We start from the raw sequence: 9811 nt of genomic DNA, 5'->3' as shown, positions 1-9811 counted from the left end.
CTTCAGCCATTGCTGGACCTGTGACCAAAAATACATATTGACTGTACAAAAACAAATGATCTAAGTTTAAGTTATTTAGTAATAATAGAATCACCCAAATGTGGTAGTCTAAACTGCTGCATGCACTTCATGGGAATGGTTGTTCATGCAGGTCTTCATAAAAGATCTGCAGCGAAGCAGGGAGAAAACTAGTTTGGAACAGGGATAGAGATCCTTTTTAAACGCAAATCTGATTGGATACAGCTTTTGCTTTCTGAAATATCAGCCTCAATTTAACTTCAGAGTTTATTTATTTTCTTTCTGAGGGCTAATCATGGACATTTTCTGGGAAAGCTCTAGCCAGGGAAAGGCCACCAGAATTGGGGACTGTCCCTAGAAATCGGGGACATCTGGTCCCATAGTCACCAATGCGATAACAGCTGGGTCTTGTCTGCTGAGTTCATTGATTGTATATGAACCAGAAAAAAATGGAAGTGAGTGGGTGTCTCGCTTCCTCTTCCATCTCTGACTACTCCTTCCTTCCCCCTTCCTTCCTCAGATTAGTAGTCCTGCCTTCTCCAATGCTTTATCTACATTAGGAACCAGCTGTCTCTCGTAGTCCCAGACCCTCTTGTCTTCATGCAGCTCCTTCTTGGTCAGTCCTCCTTGTAGGGGAACTCTGGACATGGATGATATGACACACGTTAGGAGGAACCTTCACTGTCTGCCCAAAGTTACGCAGCACAGAGTGGACCGACGTCTGCTCCACTGCCCTGGGGTCAGAGACACAGGAGGGTTGTTAGACAGCTGTTCTATTCTATCCTTTCCTGGGTCTTACTTTCATCTTGTAGGGGTGGTAGGTTCTAACCAGAGCCCTATACTATGAACAAACTCTGAGTTCAACTCGTGATAACCACTTACACAAATGTGGCTCACCTTTTTAGCCAGGTACATTTTTGGGCAAGCTAAATCAGGGCTAACTCTACTTTTCCTGAATGAAATGTCTGAGCCGTGTTGTTGAGGACCAATGAGATCAGGTTCCCATCATCCCTTTCAGACCACTGATTATAAGTATAACTTTTGTATGACTTTATAAAATTATTTTATTTATATGTGTGGGGAAAAAGTTGCTTGTGCATTGATAAACACACCAAAGACGGCATGAACGATGCGTAATACAAGAAAGACGGCACTTCTTATGACCGTTTTCACTCCATAACCTGCAGAATTTGCAAGATAGCTTTTCTTGACTTGCCCATGGATTTATGTTTCAGCATTCTCTCTGAAGAGTTCGGAGTTCGACTAGACACAAGAGACATGCATGCACAGTTATAAGTCTGCTAGAGTGAGCGGCAGGAGGAAAAGATATATCCACTGTCGTAATAGGGATGATGCCTTAGCTGGAATGTGAACCTAACTGAAGCTGACTAGCTTTAAAAAACCCTGAGTATATCTAGCTAGCTTCTTAGTATACTGCTCTGGGCCATACTATCATCTTGGAGGGGTGGTAGACTATAACCTGGTCCATACTATCATCTGGGAGGGGTGGTAGGTTCTAACCTGGGCCGTACTATCATCTTGGAGGGGTGGTAGATAGTATGGCCCAGGTTACAATCATCTTGGAGGGGTGGTAGGTTCTAACCTGGGTCGTACTATCTTCTTGAAGGGGTGGACTTTTCTAACCTGGGCCGTACTATCATCTTGGAGGGGTGGTAGATTCTAACCTGGGCCGTACTATCATCTTGGAGGGGTGGTAGATGCGATAGTCTGGCTCCTCTCTGTAGATGTGCTCCATGATGTTGATCCCTGGAGCATCCCGCCAGCTGGGTCGTTCAAACCTTCCACTGGGCTCAAACTGGGACTTAGGGAAGATGTGGTTCTCTATGAGGAACACTTCAGCCTGGGGAGATGGAGGTTGGGGTGAGAGAAGGCGAGAGAGAATTCATTCAGATTTCTTTCTTCATATCTGATCTATTTTTCTCACTGTCCACACTATTGTATTTTGACTCATATCAGACTTGCACATTCACACTGATGTAGCATATGAAATAGCACGCAAACGCTTTGCTCATGAATTTCCTGTCACTGTTCCTTTAAACATCTTGGTAATGGCAGGTCATGTGTAAAAACAAACACTTCAAAGCACAACAATTCTGATCTGAGCGTCCAGACTGAGGATGAGAACCACATACGATTGTGGTGTCAGAACTCAAAAGATAAGATTCCATGGCTGCGTTTACACAGTTAGCCAAATTCGGATCTTTTTTGAATAATTGGTCTTTTCAGTTCTAAAAAATATCTGATGTGAGAAGATCGGAAATGATTGGTAAAAAAAAAGATTAAAAAACAAAAACACCAAAGATCCGTAACTGCTGTTTACACATTGGGGAAAATATCAGATGTGTGTCAGAAATGCCAAATAATTGGGATGCCAATAATTGGAAAAAAAAATCTGAATTGGGATGCCTGTGTAAACACAGCCTAACATATGCATACTGCACACGTAATGATCTCCACACATACACAGTACTTCCCTGAGTCCTCCACCTTTGAAGTACATCCATCATCTGGGGCAGGGTTTGATGCTGGTATGGAACTATAATCTCATCGATGTCGTTCAGCAGTACATAGTGTGACTGATACATGTGTCTGTAGACACAGTCATTTAGAGTGGTCAACTGGCCATAATAGTGGATGTCCCCTCCATGTTCACTGGGCTGCCACCCACGGGACGGGTTCATGTGTTGGTCGATAGGCTAGGGTACCACCTGCATTCAATCAATCAGTCAGTTAATTGGGGATACCGGGCTCGTGGTAATGACTGGAGCGGAATAGGTGGAATGGTATCAAATGCATCAAACACATGGCTTACAGGTGTTTGATACCATTCCATTTGCTCCGTTCCGGCCATTATTATGAGCCGTTCTCCCCTCAGCAGCCTCCACTGCTATCCATATATCCATCCATCCAATCAATTAATTCCTACCTCCACAAAGCCCTCTTGTGTGTAACTCTGTAGCAGTCTCTCCAGGTCTGGTCCATAGCTGGTGTTATACACCACAACATGCAATATAGCGATCAATCAATTAACCAATCTATTTAATTGTACCTTATTTTAACTAGGCTACGCCATCCGAGAATGGTAGCAGTCGGACGTCTTTGTCCTTCATCTTGCCATGTATTTATCTTTTTATATATTTTTCTTCGCATATTCTTTTTATATTTTTCTAAACCTCAACTTCAAAATTCTGTCCTGCAACCCGCCTCACCCAATGTGGTGGGATTCTGTTTTTTTCAAAAGTATTTTTATTTACCTCGGAACCGGAATCCCCCAACAGAAGCTAGCCAGCTAACCACTGCTAGCGGTCATCAGCTAACCTTTAGCCCGGATAGCTCTCGACAGTTTGTACAACGCGATTCAAACCAGAGCATACCAGCCCTATTTTCTCTCCATATCCCCGGATTCCTACAGCAAGCTCTGAACCTTTTCACCGGGATCATCGCAGCTAGCTAGCTGCAATCCGAGTGACTACTCCTGGCTAACGTCTCTGTCCAGAAGCAAGCACCAATTAGCCTGGAGCTAGCCCATGCTAGGCCCATCTCCCGGCTAGCTAAAGAGGCCCATCAGCCACTCCCGGGCTACAATACCCAGACCCCTTCTACTGCCGGTACGGGGCACGGAACCTCGTCAATCCTTCACGACTGGACTACCGACATAATCTGCTCGAGGGGGTACTCAACTGGTTCATTACTCAGTGCCTAGGTTACCTCCAATGTACTCACATCCTACCATACCTTTGTCTGTACATTATGCCTTGAATCTATTCTATCGCGCCCAGAAACCTGCTCCTTTTACTCTCTGTTCCGAATGTACTAGACGACCAGTTCTGATAGCCTTTAGCCGTACCCTTATCCTACTCCTCCTCTGTTCCTCTGGTGATGTAGAGGTTAATCCAGGCCCTGCAATGCCTAGCTCCACTCCTACTTATTTTATTTGTTGACTTCTGTAACCGTAAAAGCCTTGGTTTCATGCATGTTAACATTAGATGCCTCTTCCCGAAGTTTGTTTTATTCACTGCTTTAGCACACTCTGCCAACCCTGATGTTCTAGCCGTGTCTGAATCCTGGCTTTGAAAGACCAGCAAAAACCCAGAAATTTCCATTGCTAACTAGAACATTTTCTGACAAGATTGAACTGCCAAAGGGGGCGGTTTTAGCCTGCAAAGTTCTGTCTTACTATCCAGGTCTGTACCCAAACAATTCGAGCTTCTACTTTTAAAAATCCACCTTTCCAGAAACAAATCTCTCACTGTTGCCGCTTGCTATATACCACCCTCTGCCCCCAGCTGTGCCCTGGACACCATATGTGAATTGATTGCCCCCCATCTATCTTCAGAGCTCGTGCTGCTAGTTGACCTAAACTGGGACATGCTTTAACACCCTGGCCATCCTACAATCTAAGCTTGATGCCCTCAATCTCACACAAATTATCAATGAACCCACCAGGTACAACCCCAAATCCGTAAACACGGGCACCCTCATAGATATCATCCTAACCAACTTGCCCTCCAAATACAAGATCTCAGCGATCACTGCCTCATTGCCTGCATCCATAATGGGTCTGCGGTCAAACAACCACCCCTCATCACTGTCAAACGCTCCCTAAAACACTTCAGCGAGCAGGCCTTTCTAATAGACCGGGCCCGGGTATCCTGGAAGGATATTGACCTCATCCCATCAGTAGAGGATGCCTGGTTATTCTTTAGAAGTGCTTTCCTCACCATCTTAAATAAGCATGCCCCATTCAAAAAATGTAGAACCAGGAACAGATATAGCCCTTGGTTTTCTCCAGACCTGACTGCCTTCACCAGCACAAAAACATCCTGTGGCGTTCTGCATTAGCATCGAATAGCCCCTGTGATATGCAACTTTCAGGGAAGTTAGGAACCAATAAACACAGGCAGTTAGGAAAGCTAAGACTAGCTTTTTCAAGCAGAAATTTGCATCCTGTAGCTCAAAGTTTTGGGACACTGTAAAGTCCATGGAGAATATGAGCACCTCCTCCCAGCTGCCCACTGCACTGAGTCTAGGAAACACTGTCACCACCGATAAATCCACTATAATTGAGAATTTCAATAAGCATTTTTCTACGGCTAGCTATGCTTTCCACCTGTTACCCCTACCCCGGTCAACAGCCCTGCACCCCCCACAGCAACTCGCCCAAGCCTCCCCATTTCTCCTTCAACCAAATCCAGATAGCTGATGTTCTGAAAGAGCTGCAAAATCTGGACACCTACAAATCAGCCGGGCTAGACAATCTGGGCCTTTCTAAAATGATCTGCCAAAATTGTTGCAACCCCTATTACTAGCCTGTTCAACCTCTCTTTCATATCGTTGTTCAACCTCTCTTTCGTATCGTTGTTCAACCTCTCTTTCGTAATGCTGTTCAACCTCTCTTTCGTAGGTTGCTGCGGGGGAGACACTCTAGGCCCAAACTGCTACAGACCTATATCTATTCTACCCTGCCTTTCTAAGGTCTTCGAAAGCCAAGTTAACAGATTACCGACCATTTCGAATCCCACCATACCTTCTCCGCTATGCAATCTGGTTTCAGAGCTGGTCATGGGTGCACCTCAGCCATGCTCAAGGTCCTAAACGATATCATAACCGCCATCGATAAGAGACATTACTATGCAGCTGTATTCATCGACCTGGCCAAGGCTTTCGACTCTGTCAATAACAACATTCTTATTGGCAGACTCAACAGCCTTGGTTTCTCAATTGCCTCACCTGGTTCACCAACTACTTCTCTGATAGAGTTCAGTGTGTCAAATCGGAGGGACTGTTGGCAGTCTCTATGGGGGTGCCACAGGGTTCAATTCTCTGGCCGACTCTCTTCTCTGTATACATCAATGATGTCACTCTTGCTGCTGGTGATTCTCTGATCCACCTCTACGCAGACGACACCATTCTGTATACATCTGGCCCTTCTTTGGACACCTTGTTAAAACTTCTTGGTGACGGGGGGCATTATTGAGTAGTTTGGATGAATAAGGTGCCCAGAGTAAACTGCCTTCTACTCTGTCTCAGATGCTAATATATGCATATTATTAGTAGTATTGGATGATGTCTGTGAGTATAACAGAACTCATATGGCAGGTGAAAACCTGAGAAAAAATCCAAACAGGAAGTGGGAAATCTGAGGCTTGTAGTTTTTTAGCTCAGCCCCTATTGGAGATACAGTGGGATATTGGTTATGTTGCACTTCCTAAGGCTTCCACTAGATGTCAACCGTCTTTAGAAACTTGAATGAGGCTTCTACTGTGAAGTGGGACTGAATGAGAGGGGAATGAGTCAAGTGTCTGGCAGAAAGCCGCTGGTCATGCGCATTTCACATAAGAGGTAGCTCCGTTCCATTGCTTTTCTACAGACATAGGAATTCTCCGGTTGGAATGTTATTGAAGATTTATGATAAAACATCCTAAAGATTGATTCTATACTTTGTTTGAAATGTTTCTACGACCTGGAATATAACTTTTTGAACTTTTCGTCCGACGTTCGGCTGGACCTGAACGAGTGTTTGGATTTGTGTACTAAACGCCCCAACAAAATAAGCTATTTGGACATAAATGATGGACATTATCGAACAAATCAAACATTTATGGTGGAACTGGGAATCCTGGGAGTGCATTCTGATGAAGATCATCAAAGGTAGGTGATTATTTATAACGCTATTTCTGACTAATGTTGACTACCCAATATGGCAGATATCTTTTGGGCTGCTTTGCTGTCTGAACGCTGTACTCAGATTATTGCATGGTTTGCTTTTTCCGTATTTTTTTTTTGTTGAAATCTGACACAGGGGTTGCATTAAGGAGAAGTATATCTCTAATTCCATGTGTAACACTTGTATTTTCATCAACATTTATGTAAATTGATGTGGCTCTATGCAAAATCTCTGCATGTTTTAGAACTACTGAACGTAACACGGCAATGTAAAATGAGATTTTTTGATATAAATATGCACTTTAGCGAACAAAACATACATATATTGTGTAACATGAAGTCCTATGAGTGTCATCTGATGAAGATCATCAAAGGTTAGTGATTAATTCTATCTCTTGTGCTTTTTGTGACTCCTCTCTTTGGCTGGAAAAATGGCTGTATTTTTCTGTGGCTTGGTGGTGACCTAACATAATCGTTTGTGGTGCTTTCGCTGTAAAGACTATTTGAAATCAGACACTGTGGTGGGATTAACAACAAAATTACCTTTAAAACGGTATAAGATATATGTATGTTTGAGGAATTTTAATTATGAGATTTTTGCTGTTTTGAATTTGGCGCCCTGCACTTTCACTGGCTGTTGGTGAGGTGGGACGCCAGAGGTTTAACTAGCCTCCAGACGAGCTTCAATTCCATACAACTCTCCTTCCGTGGCCTCCAACTGCTCTTAAATGCTAGTAAGACTAAATGCATGCTCTTCAACCGATTGCTGCCCGCAGCTGCCCGCCCGTCCAGCATCACTACTCTGGACGGTTCTGACTTAGAATATGTGGACAACTACAAATACCTAGGTGTCTGGTTAGACTGTAAACTCTCCTTCCAGACTCACATTAAGCATCTGCAATCCAAAGTTAAATCTAGAATCGGCTTCCTATTTCGCAACAAAGCCTACTTCACTCATGCTGCCAAACATACTCTCGTAAAACTGACCATCCTACCAATCCTCGACTTCGGCGATGTAATTTACAAAATAGCCTCCAACACTCTACTCAACAAACTGGATGTAGTCTATCACAGTGCCATCCGTTTTGTCACCAAAGCCTCATATACTACCCACCACTGCGACCTGTATGCTCTCGTTGGCTAGCCCTCGCTTCATACTCGTCACCAAACCCACTGGCTCCAGGTCATCTACAAGTCTCTGCTAGGTAAAGCCCCACCTTATCTCAGCTCACTGGTCACCATAGCAGCACCCACCCTTAGCACGCGCTCCAGCAGGTATATCTCACTGGTCACCCCCAAAGCCAATTCTTCCTTTGGCCGCCTTTCCTTCCAGTTCTCTGCTGCCAATGACTGGAACAAACTGCAAAAATCACTGAAGCTGGAGACTCATATCTCCCTCACTAGCTTTAAGCACCAGCTGTCAGAGCAGCTCACAGATCACTGCACCTGTACATAGCTCATCTGTAAATAGCCAATCCAACTACCCCATACTGTATTTATTTATTTATCTTGCTCCTTTGCACCCCAGTATTTCTACTTGCGCATTCATCTTCTGCACATCTACCATTCCAGTGCTTAATTGCTATATTGTAATTACCTCACCACCATGGCCTATTTATTGCCTTACCTCCCTTATCCTACCTCATTTGCACACACTGTATATAGACTTTATCTACTGTATTATTGACTGTATGTTTGTTTATTCCATGTGTCGAACTGCTTTGCTTTATCGTGGCCAGGTCGCAGTTGTAAATGAGAACTTGTTCTCAACTAGCCTACCTGGTTAAATAAAGGTTAAATAAATAAAGTTAAGAACAAATTCTTACTTACAGTCACGGCCTAGGAACAGTGGGTTAACTGCCTTGTTCAGGTGCAGAACAACGTTTTATCCTTGGCAGCTCGGGGGTTTGATCTAGCAACCTTTCTGTTTGTGACCCAACGCACTAACCACTAGGCTACCTGCCGATCAGTCAATACTCACTTGTACATCTCCAGAGTCTGGGTGACCTGAAGCACGTTGTTATAATCGCCAAATAAATTGGACCAACAGACAGTGAAGTTGGACTGAAACTCCTCTTCCTCCCTTTTCACAAGGTTCTGGATGCGGAGGAAGGTTTGGTTCTGAGCGAGCTCGGCGTCAGCTTGTATGGCGAGGGTCACGTGTGACGAGTCGCAGTCGGGATGATTCGGACAAAGGACGTCGGTCGTCACGAAGCGGAAACCTTTATCCCAATATAGAACAGGGACACATATAATTACTGTATAGTGTAAACTAAATCAACAAGTCAACAAACCAATCAGCAAATCACCAAGCCCCTTATTTCTTTGTTTCGGGTGTTGATTCAGGTGTGTCAGTGCAGGGCTAAAACCAAATAGCAAATAACAGGTACCAAAGTGATCAGTGTGCATCTGGACTTCAGCCTTCGTTCCATTAGCCCAGTGACTCCCACAGTAGAACACACAGTACAGAGACTGGACAGAGTCTCGTCTGAAGATACTGATGATGCGTACGGAGCTTCCCTCCAAACGATGTTCCTTGTAGGCCCCCACCATGAAGTGTTTGGTGTCGTTGACAGGCGTGATGGACTGGTCAGAGATGTGGTGCAGATAGAGGTGCTGGTGGTTGCCTGGCTGTGACCTGAGGAATCATGGACAGATGTTGTATTTCTACAGCAGAAATGTGTGTCCCAGACAATGTTCTCCCTTTGGCACTTTTATTTCTTGATCGTACGGCAGAGGCTTCACGGTACCTGGGCAATGTGAAGATGACGTAGACCATGACTGCCAGAGCAGAAGCTATCAGTAGAGGGAACGTACGCCTCTTCACCATCATGAGCCAGATCTAGGAAGGTAGTTTATAGAAGGTGAAGATTGAGGTGACCTTTGAAGAGAAGTGAAAGTTAATAATGTAGTCGCACTTGTTCCCTGGCTGCGTTTACACAGGCAGCCCAATTCTGATTGGTCAAAAGACCCATTTGTGAGAAAGAATAATCAGAATTGGGCTGCCTGTGTAAACGCAGCCTCTGATCCTTCGTGTGAGATGAAGACATGCATGACAAGCATAATATTGTATCTAATGACACTCAATGGGCCTCAAGTTCAAGTT

General features: G+C 44.3%; 1 pseudogene; it reads right to left on the bottom strand.

Moving 5' to 3' along the window:
* Positions 1-221: 221 nt before the first annotated feature.
* LOC139373110 (uncharacterized) lies at positions 222-9535 on the bottom strand (annotated as a pseudogene).
* Between the last annotated feature and the right edge of the window lie 276 nt (positions 9536-9811).

Source organism: Oncorhynchus clarkii, chromosome 18 (assembly GCF_045791955.1).
Source record: "Oncorhynchus clarkii lewisi isolate Uvic-CL-2024 chromosome 18, UVic_Ocla_1.0, whole genome shotgun sequence".
NCBI classification, from domain to species: domain Eukaryota; kingdom Metazoa; phylum Chordata; class Actinopteri; order Salmoniformes; family Salmonidae; genus Oncorhynchus; species Oncorhynchus clarkii.
This window is presented reverse-complemented; position numbering and strand designations above follow the sequence as displayed.